Source organism: Misgurnus anguillicaudatus, chromosome 8 (assembly GCF_027580225.2).
Source record: "Misgurnus anguillicaudatus chromosome 8, ASM2758022v2, whole genome shotgun sequence".
Taxonomy (NCBI): Eukaryota; Metazoa; Chordata; class Actinopteri; order Cypriniformes; family Cobitidae; genus Misgurnus; species Misgurnus anguillicaudatus.
Window position 1 is genome coordinate 42,946,191 of NC_073344.2, and position 17,990 is coordinate 42,964,180.

The window sequence follows — 17,990 nt, forward strand, 5'->3', positions numbered from 1 at the left end:
GCACTGAATGCAACAGAGAAAATAAATAAATAAAAATAATAATACAAGAACCTCAACAAGTCACAGTTTATATCACTAAGCACGCATTTGTAAATCTAAACTTAAGACATTCTTCTTTAACAAAGCATTCACATAAAATGTCCAGTAATTGTACTTGTCCCCCAATAGTTATTTTGTCTAGAACAAAGCACTCACATACCTCATATGGGTAATATACTATTGCTGCAATAGGTAGCCTGTCTGGAACCACAATACTGCATGACACTTGCGTTACATGCAACCGGCCCCTACGCTAATAGAATTCTGTTTCTCTCTCCCTGTCTCGTCCTCGACCCCGAGGACAATAGGACAAACAGACCCATTTCCTGTTGCTGTGAAGGTCATCATCACACCACTGATCTACTGGCTGTCCTTCAACGTGATGCCCAGCCGATGCGCGACCAACGACCACCGGCTGAACCAGATTAATCCGCTTACCCGCCTCCTATCCCTACCCTGTTTATATATATATAAATATATATATTAATTTCTCCCAAGGGTTTTTGTCCTGCTAGGAGTTTTTCCCACAGGGTTTTCTCCTAGGGGGGTTTTCGTCCTCGGGAGAGTCAGCCAACGTTCGCTTAACTTAGCACTTTACTGTATATGTTATATTATTAATACGCTCGCTTGTACGGTTAATCCTTAGCTGCTATATTCTACTTCTTATATTATCTATTGATTTTCTGTGTTCTCCTCTACATCTACTCATGTAAAGCTGCTTTGCAACAATTAACAATTGTGAAAAGCGTTATATAAATAAAATTGAATTGAATTGAACAAGAGATTATAAGCTAGATGCATTTTTATTGGGGGGGGGTTCGCATCGAATGTTCTTTGATGTTATACATAATAAATGTGTTTAGGAATAAAGGTTGATCTTTTGAAAGCCGTTATTTTGAGTAAGATGCCAAATGTATTAAAATTTGACATTAAAGGGGTGCATACAACCTTTTTGCCCACCGGCAACTATAGTTGCCGCACATTCAAATACGATTTTCAAAAAAATAAAAATAAAAATGGGGAAAATAAATGCAGAACATGTTTACAGAAGACACTATTAACACAATTATATGCATGAAACCATTCAGAAAAATTTGGGCACAAAGGGGTTAAGGTAATAACATATTTTAATATTGAAAATGAGTAGACTATTCCTTTAATGGACTCCAATGCCAACTCAGTTGTTTGTTCTTGTTTCCTCAAAAAAACAAAATGCAGCATGATTAAACATGCAATTTGTAAATTTTCTACGCTAGTTCTCAATCACAAGTTCACAACAATGGAAGTAAACACATGCTTTTGATGGCGTCGGCAAGTTGCAAAGTGTGTTGCAAATATGTCAAATCAGTAAATAAACTCCCTTTGCAATCTTGACAGTGGTGTCATTTTTGTTTAATGTAGAACCTCTTTAATACATTTTATCAGTTTTTTGAAGGTCCCAGAGTGAAGACATGTACTAGGCACTCTCAGACTCGAATACGGGACTCGAGACTCGACTCGAACACTGGGGACTTGAGACTCGACTCGGACTCGAACTCTGGTAATGGTGACTCGACTTGGACTTGACTCGGACTCTTCTTTGGTGACTCGGACTTGGACTCGGACTCGAAAATTGGGAATCGAGACTCGACTCGGACTCGACATTTGGTGACTCGACTACAACACTGAGATCAGCATAGCATAAAAAAACGTGACGCGGATGATCACGTGCGTGAGAAATCATTTACCCCTAAAATACAGGACCCCTAAAGTTAGTCATACTATGCAAAGACACGCAAGTTACCTGGCTGTTTGATTTTCTTAGCCCACGAACTGAAAGGCTTGCCAATCTTCATCATTTCGCTAAGCAAAGTCAATCTCCATTGGTCTTTTATCGATCTTCAAAACATCGAAGCCTTCCTGCATTATAAGTTTGACCATGCTAGTTGAAATAAAGTTTTACCTCAGCTTAAGGTGATAGTCAGAAAACCCGGAGTGGATCCGGTGCGTAGTGATTACAGAACGCTTACAGTGGAGAGAGGAACGTGATTTGGCTCCACTCCAGGCTTTGACCACATCCCAGAGACAAAAGATCTTTGATTATGTGCCCAGATATGCTAAAACCATTATTTAAACGAAATAACGTGAACGCAGATAGAATTTCAATCAGAATATGACACCTGATAGTCTGAAAAAATAATACCTAATTTGGAAAAAAATAATACCTCTGAGACCAAATTTAACACTTTTAATGGCCTTAAATTTGAAAATTTTGATTTATCACTTTTTAATACTTTTTAAAACCCCGCAGACACCCTGGGTGTAGATGATGTTGACTAAGATAAGTCTCCGCTGAGGTTTTGGAATTAAAAGATCGTTGTCCCTCAGGTAGCTGGATCCTCAGCGTTGCAGGGTGAAGCATAGCATAAGTGACATCGTTACTGCATAGATGTCTTTTAAGTGTGCTAAATTCTTGGCGCTTTCTGAAGAGGGTCGATGACATATCACGAAATTCCATGATAGTTGAGTTGCCATATGTAAGCTTTCCCTTACTCTGGCAGCATTGAGGATCTTAAGTGTATCTCCATACCGAAGTAGACGGACCAAAACAGCCCGTGGCTTACCATTTTCCGCCGGTCATCTTTGCAGAGTGCGATGAGCTCTTTCAATTTCGTAGGTATCGTCCTCTGTTCCAAGAATTTTGGGTAGCCATTCCTTAAGAAAATCGATCGGATTCCTACCTTCCACTCCCTCAGGGAAACCAACAAGATAGATTCTGACGACGAGATTGGTTTTCCAGCTCATCCAGTTTGTCTTTTAACTGTTTAACTTCATCGTCCACCGCTGATTTGACATCCGCGACATCTTTGTGAAGGGCCGTTACCGCGTCATCGAGTTCAGTCTGTTTTGTTTCTACCTCCACCATTCTCAGATTGATTTATTTTATTTCGCTACTAATTTTTCCAAGAGATTCTGTGACTTTACTGAGACGTCCATCGATTAAATCCTGGATTCTAAGAAATCCCTTCTCCATTTCTGCATGAAACCATGGTGGAGTGTCAGATGATGGTTTCATATCTTGAGCATCTTCTTTCTTATTGTCCGCTTTCTTTGGATTAGGCATATTTATTGGATTGCTCTAAGTGCAACAGGATTATTATTTTTAAAAAAGTACTGTCGTCGATTTAGAATTCTTTAAGGCAGATTGTTTAAGTTAACTTACTCGGGAGCTCCGTACCTCACGTCTCACTCTAGCGCAGCCATAACCGGAAGTCGCTTCAACAGCTTTTTGATGAGGCAAAAGATGAACAAATTGAAAACAGTAGTGACGAAATCAAAGAACTGAGTCAAAATGCCCCCAACACAGAAACAACCACACACCTTATGCCAAAATCAGTGTCCCAGTGCCTCACCATTTCAAAATCTGACAAAAATTTTCAGTTCAATTCAATTTTATTTATATAGCGCTTTTCACAATACTTAATTGTTTCAAAGCAACAGAAAAACGACAGATAGCATAACATAATACACGATAGCATAAGCAGTCAAATTTGCTATGGCTATGACTCGACATATAAGCGAGCGTATTACTAATGTAACGTCTAGAAGAGGAAGCTAAGTTAAGCCCAAGAAGGCTGCCTCCCCGGGGTAAAAAAACCCCTAGGATAAAAAAAAACCCTGGGCTGTTTAGCCGAGGAAATAAAAAAAAAGTCCTAGGAGGGAAAAACCCTTAGGAGATATATATGTATATACACACTAGTGATGCAACAATACACTTAGTTCATGGTTCAATACATATTTCGGTTCTTGTTCACGGTTTACGGTTCGGTTTCGGTTCTGATGCCATGGCCTATTAAACTGTTTTTAATTATTCTATGCTTAGGTAACAGGAACATTGAGATGTTAAGAAGCAAAAATACTGGTTTTAATTGCAGTTCTCTTTATTTTATGTAAATGCAAAAATCATCTTACATATTTCTAGTGTACTGATACAACAATATAAGATATAGTTAAATAAAGACATATAAAAATCATATCCTATTAAAACTGGGGAACATGTGAATTCATTACATTACATAAATTGGCCATTTTATATACCTGTACTTAGTAAATTAAACTTTACATTGTAAATAAAGGCTATACCTTACTGCACTACTGTTAAGTCCAACATCATGCTGTCTGTGTAGAAACCAAAAATGCGTTCCTCAAACAACATTACTGGTGGGATTTATTTTAGCATCATGCGCATTCTCTTCTTGAGTTAAACTTTTTCAACTTGCTCAGAAGATGTGTTTGAGGCAAATAACGTGCGTTTGCATCAATAACAAGCCCAATTTGCGTCATTCGCATTGCCGCACGCGAATTTGCATCTTTACATTGATGTTGTATGTAATCTACACGCACAAATAATTAATCCACACCTCAGATTTAAAAGACAGTCGTGCTGCTGCTTTTTGTTGTCGTACTTCTGTTGGGTGTGTGTGCATGCGAATGAAATCTGACACCAGCATTGCAAGCAGAGTTCAAGCAGAGTTTAACGCAGCTAGCGCACAGTGACTGGATATCAACTCGCTGTGGCGTTTATAAGCGTGCAGATCACGCGCATGCGCACATTAACAAAAGTGCAGGGAATATAAAACTGACAGATTTTGATGGATAAACCGAAAAACCACAATTCACCTGCGCGTATTGGACCGTGGGGGTCGAACCGAACGGTTCAATAATGTATTGAGAATTGTGGCATCCCTAATACACACATATAAACGGATAAGGAGATTAAGCTGGTTCTGTCGGTGATCGTTGGTCAGGCATCAGCTGGGCATCACGTTGAAGGACGACCAGTAGATCAGAGGTGTGCCGACTTTCACATCTACCGGAACTGGGTCTGTTTGTCCCATTGTCCTCGGGGTCGAGGACGAGACAGGGAGAGAAAAACAAAATCATATGAGTGAGGGGCCGTTCACATGTAATGCAAGTGTCACACAGTGATGTGGTTTAATCAGCTTAGTTTCAGACAGACTAACTATTGCGGCATAATTATATTATCCATAGTTGAGGATTTTGCAAATTGGGGGCCCACTGCGACAGCATATATGGTAACTAAGGGTCACCTTCCGGTCTTTAAGAGAAAATGAAACCTGTCGACCCGTTTGACTAAGGCCTGTAACCCCACTGTCGTCGTTAATGCAGGTTCAGTGGCAAACGGGTCTATATTGCATACTATTTACAAGACCACAAGAAAACCCCAACATCGCAACCTGACCATACGTGTCAACCCGTTTGACTAAGGCTGGAGGCCCCACTGTCGTCGTTAATGCAGGTTCAGTGGCAAACGGGTCTGTATGAAATACTATTCACAAGACACATGAAAGCGCCAAATCGCAACCCGACCATACGTGCCAACCCGTTTGACTAAGGCTGGAGGCCCCACTGTCGTCGTTAATGCAGGTTCAGCGGCAAACGGGTCTGTATGGCATACTATTCACAAGACACACGAAAGCACCAAAATCGCAACCCGACCATACGTGCCAACCCGTTTGACTAAGGCCGGAAGCCCCACTGTTGTCGTTAATGCAGGTTCAGTGGCAAACGGGTCTGTATGGCATACTATTCGCAAGACAAAGAAAGCGACAAAATCACAACCCAACCATATGTGCCAACCCGTTTGACTAAGGCTGGAGGCCCCACTGTTGTCGTTAATGCAGGTTCAGTGGCAAACGGGTCTGTATGGCATACTATTTACAAGACACACGAAAACGCCAATATCCCAACCCAACCATACATGCCAACCCGTTTGACTAAGGCTGGAGGCCCCACTGTCGTCGTTAATGCAGGTTCAGTGGCAAACGGGTCTGTATGGCATCCTATTCACAAGACACACGAAAGTTCCAAAATCGCAACCCGACCATACGATAAGATAAGGTTTTTATTTATTTATTTGGTTGGTCTGTGTTATGACCGCGAGTGCTTTGTTCCGTACAAATAACTATTTCGAGTTAAGTACCTTTACTAAACAAATTATACGAATGCTTTGTTGAAGAGAAAAGTTTTAAGTCTAGATTTAAAATGATCGACTGTGTCTGATTCTCGGACATCGGTAGGTAAATCATTCCAGAGCTTAGGGGCTAAGTAGGAAAAGGATCTTCCACTTTTAGACACTTTTGATAGTCTAGGGATAATCAAGAGACCAGAATTTTGCGACCGTAGTGTGCGTGATGGATTGTATTCTGATCGTAATTCTTTAAGATATGAGGGTGCTAGGCCATTTAAAGCTTTGTAGGTGATTAGTGATATTTTAAATTGTATGCAATATTTAACTGGTAGCAAGTGTAAAGATGCCAGAATTGGGCTTATGTGGTCATACTTTTTAGATCGAGTAAGTACCCTTGCAGAAGCGTTTTGAACTAGCTGAAGCTTGTTTACTTGATTTGCATGGCATCCCCCGAGTAGCGAGTTACAATAGTCTATTTTAGAGGTCATAAAAGCATGGATAAGCTTCTCTGCGTCAGATGTAGACAGTATATGGCGTATTTTCGAGATATTTCTAAGATGGAAGAATGCTGTGCGGCAGACGTTGGCGATAAGACTATCGAAGGATAAGTTTGCCTGTCGAACATCACACTTAAGTTCCTAACCACAGTGCAGCCATCTATGTGCAACTTGTAATCTGACATATTATGTTTGTAGCGATTCGGTTCAATAATAAGTATCTCTGTCTTATTGGAGTTGAGCTTAAGAAAGTTATGTGTCATCCAGTCACTAACATCGGTAATGCAGTCTGTTAGCTTAGAAAACGTGTGGGTTTCGCTGGGATGTGTGGAGATGTAAAGCTGGGTATCATCCGCATAGCAGTGAAAACTTATGTTATGTTTCCTGATAATGTCTCCTAGGGGTAACATGTATAACGAGAACAGGATAGGACCTAAAACCGATCCCTGCGGTACACCGTATTTAACCAGGGAGTGATATGACTCTTCCTCGTTTACATAAACAAAGTGATAGCGATTGGTTAGATACGACCTAAACCAGGCTAGCGCCTGACCACTGATACCAACATAGTTTGTACTCTATTTAGTAAGATTGTGTGATCTATTGTGTCAAAGGCTGCACTAAGGTCTAGTAATATAAGAATTGAGATTTCACCACGATCGGATGTTAATAGGAGGTCATTTGTAACTCTAAGCAACGCTGTCTCTGTGCTATGGTGGGGCCTGAATCCTGATTGGAACTTTTCATATGTACTATTATTTGTCAAGAATGTGCGTAACTGGCTTGCCACTACCTTTTCTAATATTTTCGAAAGAAAAGGGAGATTTGAGATTGGTCTAAAGTTATTAAGCTCTCCCTGATCAAGCTGTGTTTTTTTAATCAGCGGTTTAATAACTGCTAGTTTGAAAGCTGTTGGAACGTATCCTATTTCTAGTGATGAGTTAAAGATATTTAGAACCGGGGTTGACACTACAAGGAATACCTCTTTAAGTAGTTTTGTGGGAACGGGGTCTAATATACAGGACGCTGATTTGGATGATGTAACTAGTCTAGAGAGCTCATCTATTGTAGTAGGTTTAAATGAATCAAGATGTTCGTATGGTAGTCTAGTGTTAAGTGAACTAATGGGTAGAGTGGTGGCTGCCTGGGTAGCTACGATGTTTTCACTTATAGCCGTAATTTTGTTAGAAAAGAAGTTCATGAAGTCGTTACTTTTGTGTTGAAGTTTACTATTGGTTTCTGTTTGTTCTTTGTTTCTAGTCAGTTTTGCAACTGTGCTAAAGAGGAAACGAGGGTTATTATGATTCTCGTTTATAAGCTTGCTAAGATAGGTAGATCTGGCGGTTTTAATAGCCTGTCTGTAGTGTTTAACGCTCTCTTTCCATGCTGCACAACATACCTCTAACTTTGTGCTTCTATAATTTCTTTCCATTTTCCTAGTTGCCTTTTTGAGGGCTGCGGTGTGATGGTCATACCATGGAGCTGGCGGTTTTTCTTTGATTCTCTTTTTTCGAATGGGAGCAATCGCATCCAGTGTGTTAGAACAGACATTGTTTAGGTTTTCTATTACAATATCTAGATCGTCACAGTTATCTGCTACATGTTTAATTTGGGACAGGTCTGGAAGAGTGCTAATAAAGCTATCTTTATGTTGTAGTCTTTGTTAAACTTTAATTAACATTAAGACACATACACATAGGAGTTAGCGTTGAGCTTCTTTACTAGCATGCACCGAACTCTGCGTATGAAGTTTTTACAACATACCCCAAAACATCCTGGGTTAAACCAACTACACAAACTGTATGGGGTGCGCTGGGCGGTACCATTCGCTGCATATACTACATCCCCCTTCTTAAGCTTTAAACAAGGTATCAATCAGAGGTAAAGCAAGGACAGTATGCTGAAAATATCACCAGTGTATATAAAGTAAACATTTGCTATGAACAAGCAACATTAGACTAGCATACTTATGTAAGCACATTTATGTGTGCATTGCGGTTGTTGCACACTCTTTTCCACGTCTTGAGGTGGGTCAATTGAAGCAGGTTTTTGAACAGAGTCATTGCACAAGTCATTGTACATGGAACAGTCAGGTTGTAAGTTCTGTTTGAATGACCTGTCAGGTCTGAGATGACGTCTGTTCCTGCGGTAGATAGTGCCCGATGATGTGACAACATCATATGAGCGGGGCTCCTCTCGGATACTGACAACTGTAGCTGGTTTCCATGTGTTTTTTATTCTCATATATACTCTCTGTCCCCCCTTTAATGCTGGAAGAAGAGCTGCTGTTCTATCATACCATCTCTTTTGCTGTGATTGAATATGCTGCAGCGCTTCCTGGATGTGTATAGGCGTAGAAGGTTGCAGAACAGCTTTGCTGGGTGGTAAAGTAGAACGTAAGACTCGTCCCATAAGGATCTGGGCTGGAGAGTACTTGAGACCAGTGACAGGAGTGTTACGGAGAGTCAATAAAGCCAGGTGAGGGTCAGTGCCAGACTGAGCAGCAGCTTTCAGCATAGACTTAACAGTCTTTACGGCTCGCTCTGCCATGCCGTTGGACTGAGGGAAGTTTGGACTGGAGTGCGTGATGTTAAAACCCCAGTCACGAGCAAACCGAGCCATTTCAGCACTGGCAAAGGGTACATGATCTGCAATAAGGATCTCAGGGACACCGTGTCTTGCAAACACTGCCTTGAATTTTGTTATCAGTGAACCTGACGTTTTGTCTGACAGCTGTAGGACTTCTGGATATTTAGAGAAGTAGTCCACAATCAGAAGAAATGAACGTCCTTGAAAGTCAAAAATGTCAGCAGCTATTTTCTGCCAGGGTCCATTTGGGACTGGATGTGAGATAAGTGGCTCCTTTTGATTTTCAGGATGACTCTCTTGACAGCATCTACAGGCTTCCACCATGTGATGTATGGCTTCAGTGAGTCCTGGCCAGTAGAAGCATGATCTGGCGTGAGCTAGAGACCGCTGAATACCCTGGTGTGCCGTATGAAGTCGATTCAGCACTTCCTGTCGTAGTGCACGCGGGATGATAATACGATCATCTTTCATGAGTAGCTCATCATCTATGCTAATAGTGTGTCTGACTTGCCAGTAAGCTTGAGCAGCCAGTGGGACATTTTTCTTTCTGTCTGGCCAGCCTTGCTCATGTAGCTGCCGTATCAGGTGAAGTTCAGGATCTGACTGTGTGGCCTGTTGGATCATGTGCATGATGTTACCACTGAGTGATTCTCCATTCACTGCGTAGATGACCTTCTCTTCACTTAGGTCTAGACTCTCCGTTGCATCAGACTGAATGTACGCTCTGGACAGCGTGTCTGCAATGAGCATCTGGCTTCCAGGAGTGTAAACAATGTGAATGTCATACCTTTGTAGCTGGAGCAGCATTCTTTGAAGGCGTGCAGTTGCGGCGCCTATGGGTTTGGAGAATATCGCCTCTAGCGGTTTGTGATCTGACTGAACTCTAATGGGCACACCGTAGACATGCTGGTGGAACTTTCTCAGAGCGAACACTATGGCTAGTAGTTCTTTTTCTATCTGGGCATAGTTCTTTTCAGCAGGCGATATGCAATTGGTTGCTGTTTCTGCATTAAAGCGGCCCCCAAGCCATCTTTTGAGGCATCAGCCTGCACTTCTATCGGCTCCTTTGGGTCAAAATGTCCTAGAACAGGTGCAGCTGCTATGGCTTTTTTGAGATTTTCAAGTGCTGACTGCTGTTCAGGATGCCATTGCCAGTCTATATCTTTCCTTAGCAACAGGCGGAGCGGTGCAGTGAGAGTGGCTCTGTTGGGAATATATTGCGACAGGTAGCGTGTCATACCTAGCAGACGTTGAAGAGTTTTTTTGTCATTAGGCGGGGGAAATTGCAATATTGCTGCAACCTTGGACTCATCAGGCTTTACTCCCTCTGCGGAGATAACGTGGCCAAGGTAAGTCACCTCATTGACCATGTATTGCAACTTGTCTCTGTTGAATTTCACATTTAGATTCATCGCCCTGTTCATCACTTTTTCCAGGATGGCATCATGTTCTGCTTTGGTGGACGCCGCTATTATCATGTCATCAGCCACCATGAAAACACCTTCAATGTCCCCAAAGCTCTCTGAGTTTAGGCGTTGAAATACCTCACTCGCTGATTTAATGCCAAAAGGCATACGGTGAAAACGATACCTGCCCCACGGCGTGTTGAAAGCACAGAGATCTGCTGACTCTTCGTCTAGTTGAATCTGCCAATAGCCATCCTTCTCGTCTAAGATGGTGAACAGTCTTTTGCCAGCTAACTTACTCCGTATGTCCTCCAGGGTAGGAATATTGTAGTGCTGGCGGAGTATGGCCTTGTTTAGGTCTCTGGGGTCCAGGCAGACTCTCAGTGCGCCATTTTTCTTTTCTGTGATGCAGAGACTGCTAACCCATGCAGTAGGCTTGGAGACTTTGCTTATGACACCCCGTTGCTCCAAATCATCCAGTGTCTCTCTGAGTCTGTCATGGACTGCATACGGTATCTTCCTGCAGCCGTGTATTACTGGAAGAATGGACGGGTCAGTATGAATATGGTGCAATCCTGGAAACTGGCCCAAACCTTGAAATACTGATGGATAGCGGCTGAGGAGCTCAGATCTTGTGGTGGGTGATGATGGTGTAAGGACGTCTACTTTTCTTATGAGGTCCAACTGCACACATGCCTGTCTTCCAAGGAGGGCTATATCTGAAGCTGTAGTCACAAAAAACATCATGTCAGTTGTTTTATTTTTAGCCTGCACATGGAGTTTAACAACACCTTCTGGTTTGATACGGGTGCCTCCATATGACACAAGCACTGTGCTGGTTTTTTGGATGTTCACAGGAACCTGAAGCTGATCAATGATTTTCATTGGAATGACGTTTGCTTCGGCGCCCGTGTCGAGCTTGAAGTTGACTATCGTGCCTGCCATACGCAGATTTGTGTGCCAGCCTGTCTCTGATGTGTCGGAATGAACAACAGTACCGACAAACAGTGTGTCTATCCCAGATATCTCAGTGTCTATGTCGAGCGCGTCCATGTTGGCTTTTGATTTGCACACGAGAGCAAAGTGGTTCTTTTTGCCACATTTTTTACACACTTCGTTATAGGTTGGGCACTGTCTTGGCATGTGAATGCGTCCGCATTTGCCGCAATTTTTTGAATGTCCTCTAGTTGACGTTGTAAATTGTTTGTGCACGGCTGGTTTGTTTGATCTCCATTTAGGCTGCTGTCCTTTTTTTGTAATAGCATGCACAAATTGTGTTTCAGATGTTGCTGCCATGGCTGTAACTTGTGCCCTCGTTACTTCTTTAGCTCTGCACATGTCAATAGCTTTTGAAAGTGTCAAATCAGATATCGACAGCAATCGTTCACGAAGCCCAGAGTCAGTTATGCTGAATACTATTTTGTCTCGTATCATGAGATCTTCTGTTTCTCCGAATTCGCATGTGTGTGCTTTATTTCTTAGCTCAGTGACAAATTTGTCTATGCCTGCTTGCTCAGAGAACGTGTGGGCCCAGAACTGATGTCGTTCAAAGACAGTATTCTTTCGCGGAGCACAGTATTTCCGCAGTGCCGCGAGGACCTCTGATAACTTTTTATGTTGTGGATCCTCATATTCAATCTCAAGCGAGTTATAAATGTCTAGCGCCTCTTCTCCTATGCAATGCAGTAGTACAGCGATCTGTCTCGTCTCAGATTTATCTACTAGAGCTGAGGCAGTAAGATACAAATTAAATCTTTGTTCCCACTTACGCCAATTTTCAGCCAAGTTCCCCGTCAGGGACAAAGGTGTCGGCGGATGAAGCATTTCCATCGTCTCGGTCTCGTTAGAACAGAGGGCTTGTGTTGCTGTTTTCACTGTTCACCCGCGCCGCGGTGACCTTCCGTCACAACTTAATATGCGCGTGTTATTCAGTGGATGCTGTGACTTCTGACACCATGTTGTAGTCTTTGTAAAACTTTAATTAACATTAAGACACATACACATAGGAGTTAGCGTTGAGCTTCTTTACTAGCATGCACCGAACTCTGCGTATGAAGTTTTTACAACATACCCCAAAACATCCTGGGTTAAACCAACTACGCAAACTGTATAAGGTGCGCTGGGCGGTACCATTCGCTGCATATACTACACTTTAGTGGTGGAAATTATTGTTCTGGCTAATCTGTAGCATGTTGTGGATTGAGTGATCCTATCTAGAGGTACAGTGTATGACACAAGGTAATGGTCAGAAACTGCATCACTCTGAGGTGATATTTTGATGTCATTAATATTGAGTCCGAGTGACAGAATTAAGTCTAATGTGTGCTTACGAGTATGCGTTGGCCCTGTCACGTTTTGTCTAATATTGAGAGAATTTAGAACATCCATAAACGCACGTCCTAATGCATCTTTTGGGTTATCCACATGAATATTAAAATCACCAACGATAAGAGCTTTATATAGATTGACTACAACAGACTTGTACGTGTTAATTGACAGTTTTTTTTGTAAATGTAACCACTTCTGTTTTTAAAATTCACATGATCAGACAATTTACCAGACAATCCAGATCAAATGAACACTTAATGATTTGCAATATTTATTGGAAATTACACACATCTTAGTAAAATTAGACAAATCTGACCATCAGAATGAAGATGCAACAGTCAGGCCCGTAAGGTTGTGTCAAGTCCCTCAAGAGAAAATAAAACATAAACAGTTCCAAATAAACTATTGCACACCACACCTCATTCCTGCCCCCTAAAACTGGCTAGCTCGTTTGTGCATTTGAATTCTGACATGACCTATAAATCATTGACAGTTTATTATTTTTTTCTTACCGCTGACATCTGCATTGGCGCGTCAAATTTGAAAAGTGAATGCCGATACGGAAATGACGTCAGCTGTCCATCCACTGGTGTCCAGCCACTGGTGTCTAGCAAGAAGTGAGTCTGCGGGGCTGCAGCTGGATGCCTCTCGTTTTTCCCGCTCATTTAAACGACGCGTTGATCGTTTTTGTCACCATGTGCTCAGACGCAGCTCCGTGTCTCACTCAGAACCTCAAGAACGCGCATTCGCGCAGGATCATTTGACATTACTGTAGAGATGAGATATAGAGGGAGAGGTAAGAATGGTGCCCATGTCGAAAAAAACTTATTGGAAGTCTAGAAACAAAGTATTAAAGTATGTATAGCCATGTCACTCATCTCATTACAATATGTTAACTAGATAACTGGATACAACTTATTGTATAGTTTAATAAAATAATGTATTTTGATTATACAAATCAATTATGACCTAACAGTGATTGTTTAACTAACTGCTGACCAGCTTAGGGAATCTCTATGGTTATTTTATAAGACATATTGCTGAATCAGTATGTTGTTTTTCTTGTTAATTGACTTTTTGGGTAGCCTATCTTATGCCTAGAATTAGTCAAGGAGGTTGAGTCTTATAACTTCCTTCAAAGTTTGATCAATTGTGCATAATGACATGTGCAACAAATGCATATAGGATGTCAGACTCATAGAATAATTTAAAGTTCAGGTTTTAAAGTGTGTGTCAACCTGGGGCACAGCTTTAAAACTGAAACTTATAAAATCCTATCAGAGGTACAAAATGTCACTGAAACACACCAGTGGCTTTGCTGTCATCAGGATTAAACATGTTACCCCTCGAACCCTCCCTCCCAACAGAGCCTCCCCACAAAACAAATCCCAATTTAACCCCTGTACATTTACCATATATATTCTCATTATTTTTTAACACATCAATAGTTATGCGCTGGCACAGAGTTAGACTCTTTTGACTCCACACAGAAACAGCAACGCGTGTGGCATGACATAAGGAACATCCTGGTTCTGTTTTTTCGCTCTTCTTTATTCTTTATTATGTATTATAGAAGTATCGGATCGGGACTCGGTATCGGCAGATACTCAAAATCAAATGATCGGACTGATCGGGCCATCCCTAGTTTTACTACAGTAACCATGTTTTTTTTTATTGTAGTAAAACCATTTGTGAGGGGAATTTAGTGTGAGCCTAATACACGTGACTCTATTTACAATTAATATCTTAATTATAATTTTGATACCGTTTCATTGTTTGTTCATAATATTTATAATTATGTTCGTTTTTCTAAAAGTATCAATATTTTAAAGAGATTAATGTGGTATAAAAATGTTGTAAAAATATATTAGTATTAAGAATAATAATATGATACATTTATATTGCGCTAAAATGCTTTACATATGGAAAGAGGAATTCTTCTCAACCACAACCAATAAAGTTTAAAAATTATTCTTTAGAAAAACGGCGTTTAAACCCAACCGAACAAGAAAGCATATACATACTGTACAGTAGGCATATGATATCTTTATTTAGTTTTACATATTTATATTTATAATACTTTTTTATAATACCTTTCTTGCTCATATATAGGCAGCAGTGTTATGACTGTTTTAATCCTTTCAGCCGTAATTCATAACTGTAAAAAATATTCAGTGGCTTTGAAAATATCACTAAAATAATTGTTTAAGTAATATTGATTAAAATAAATGACTAGATTTAGAACAAATATTTTTATTTAAAATGTACAGATATTATAGGCGTATGCTACACAGACCTGCAAACTTGTCGCTTTTCGGCGACAATCGCCGTTTTCTTGGTCAATTGGGTCATTCACGTGAATCGCGTAGAACCGGAGAGTTTTTTTTTTTTTAGGTGGTGGGGGTCGGGAGGCTGCCCTTTATCTGAATGCCATGCGGGCTAGAATTGCCAAACATTATTGGATAATTCTTATAATTGACACTTCTCTGGGCCAATCGGAATCTTGGCATTTGCTTTTCTCTGGGCCAATCGGAATCTTGGCACTTCCTTCAGAATCTTGAAGACAGCGCGCGAGCGCGGTCCTTTGGATGAGAGACACACCTGGCCACCACCACGCGAGTCTGATGGACACTTTTAACGTGAAGGAACCATCTTATTCAAGGTAAGTCAACTTTTTTGGACCAAAAACAACAACTATTTGTTTGCTTGATTTAAATTAGCGTTAGCTACCGCTTATATTGTATTTTTAGGAACGAGTCTACGCCGAGTAATGCACAAACGTAGACCTTGCATAAAGTTTTCCTATGCTTCGAGCAAAATGACTAATGTTAGCTAACTTAGCAGGACGATTGTTAGCTAGGCTTATCGTTACCCGGGTGCTCTGCCCTGAGTCCGAGATATACGGCTACTAGGGGAGAGTGGGGTAAAGTCAGACATCGGGTAAAGTGAGACACCCCCTGTATCTAGGCAACGGAACACATTTGTGGTCCTGTGACCATTATGTTTTTAAGCCCCTAAAATTTCCCCTTGGCCATGAAGGACAGGACCTCATGCTGCTGTGGTTAGCATGTTTTTTTCACAAAATTATATTTTTTGCTTGTAAAAGTAAATTTTCTTGCTGTCAACTTAATCAACTGTTGTGCCAAAGCAAATTGATTCAGGTAGAAAAACTTATATCACACATGTTTATGAACTACCAACATATAAAACCTTGTGATGATGCTAGCTGAAGATTAGTCTGAATTTCCAAGAGAGATAGTTTTTTTCTAAAAGGTGGCGGTGGGGTAAAGTGAGACAAATGCTGTGGGGTAAAGTGAGACACGAGGCACAAGTTCAGTTTAGTCTAAAACATATTTTAATGTAAATTACATTACATATGTTTTATTTTTAATGTTATAAACATTGCAGAAAAACCATTATGCCTAGTCAATACACCAGGAAGACATTCTGGGGAAAAAACACCCCTTGAGGAGATGGAGAGGGCAGCCGCTTAGGTCAAGGAATGAAAGAAGTCTCTAATGCTACGTATACACACCAAACGCGAGGCATCATGGTACTGTGGGTTCACACCAGACACAAGCCCAACAATTTGCGCAAGTAGACCACATAAAAAGTCAATGCAAAGACGTGATCAGACACGTCCTCGCGTGTGGCGATGCGAATGACGTGAAATGGGTGGCGCATTTACCACGAAAACACGCGCTATTCGCCTCAAACGCGTCTTCGCCCAGTTTGAAAAATTCAACTTGAGCGAAAAATTCGCATTACACAATGTTAAATCCTGCGAGTAATCTAGAGTGAGTAACGCGATGCCCCGCATTTGGTGTGTACGTAGCATTACTCCCTCTAGATTACTCAAGGGATTTAACATTGTGTCACGCAAATTTTTCCCTCGAGATAAATATTTTCAACTTGGGCGAAGACATGTTTGAGGCGAATAGCGCGTGTTTTCACGGCAAATGCTCCGCTCATATGGCGTCATTCGCATCGCCCCAGGCGAGGCTGCATCTGATCGCGTCCCTGCACTAACCCTGGATGCAATCCACTTGCACAAATCGTTGAACTCGCGTCTGGTGTGAACCCACAGTAAGAGCAGCTGCAAGGGATAGAAATATTGATAGATGGTTCTGATTGTCTTTTGCGCTGACCCCCAGACACTAGCTGGCTCTAAGGGTCCTTTGTTCTGACCCCCAGACTGCGTTCTAATCTAACTGGTTCTATCTGCCATTTGAATGTTAATTAAAACATTTTGAATTGTCGAAGACAATGGTGTAGTGGGCAGTGCTCCGACATGTGGTGCTTTCACACTTTCTGCGACCCGAGTTCGATTCACGGCTCGTGGTCATTTGCCGATCCAATACCCTTCTCTCCTCCCTGTACTTTCCTGTCCTCTCCAAAACTCAATGTGAAATAAAGGCAAAAACTGGCCAAAAAAAATGACTTTTGAATTATATTATGTTGTATTTGATTTTTGTTCAGAGTTACTGTACTTTCAAGTGTTTAGAAAAATAACGTTCTTAATTGACCAATCCCCTTGATTCTGTTACTAGTCCAACATTAGTTCTGGAATGTGTGGTTGTCAAGCTAGCTGTCAGGATTTTATCTGTTACAATATGTGCTGTTATGGTAGTTTCAGAGTGGAAAAAGTAAGTGGATCAGTTTACCCCGAGCTGGTTCACTTTACCCCCTTGATTTTTCTGGTCTGTCTCAGTTTACCCCTAAGCTGGGGTAAAGTGAGACACAAGACCACTTTTTTTAAAACAATCATATTTTCACTGCTCTTTGTCCTGAATACATTCAAGTAATTTCCATAGCTAGGAAACATCCTGAATTAATGGGAAATGTGTAAATTTGACTGATATATCATTTTAGCTCGCTTAGAGGGGAGCAAATTTAAAAAAATGTCTCACTTTACCCCACTCTCCCCTACTCGAATTCTGAGCTAACGTTACCCTGAGTAACTTCATTACGGTGGCTGTGGTGCGCGCTAGCGCAGGCCAGGCAGTCATTCGTGATGTGGGTAAATGTTTACACAATAGCTGATGCGAGAGTAATGTTAAAGGAAAACCCACCGTTTTTCAATATTTTACTATGTTCTTACCTCAACTTAAACTAATTCATACATACCTATCTTTTTTAAATGCATTCACTTAATCTTTG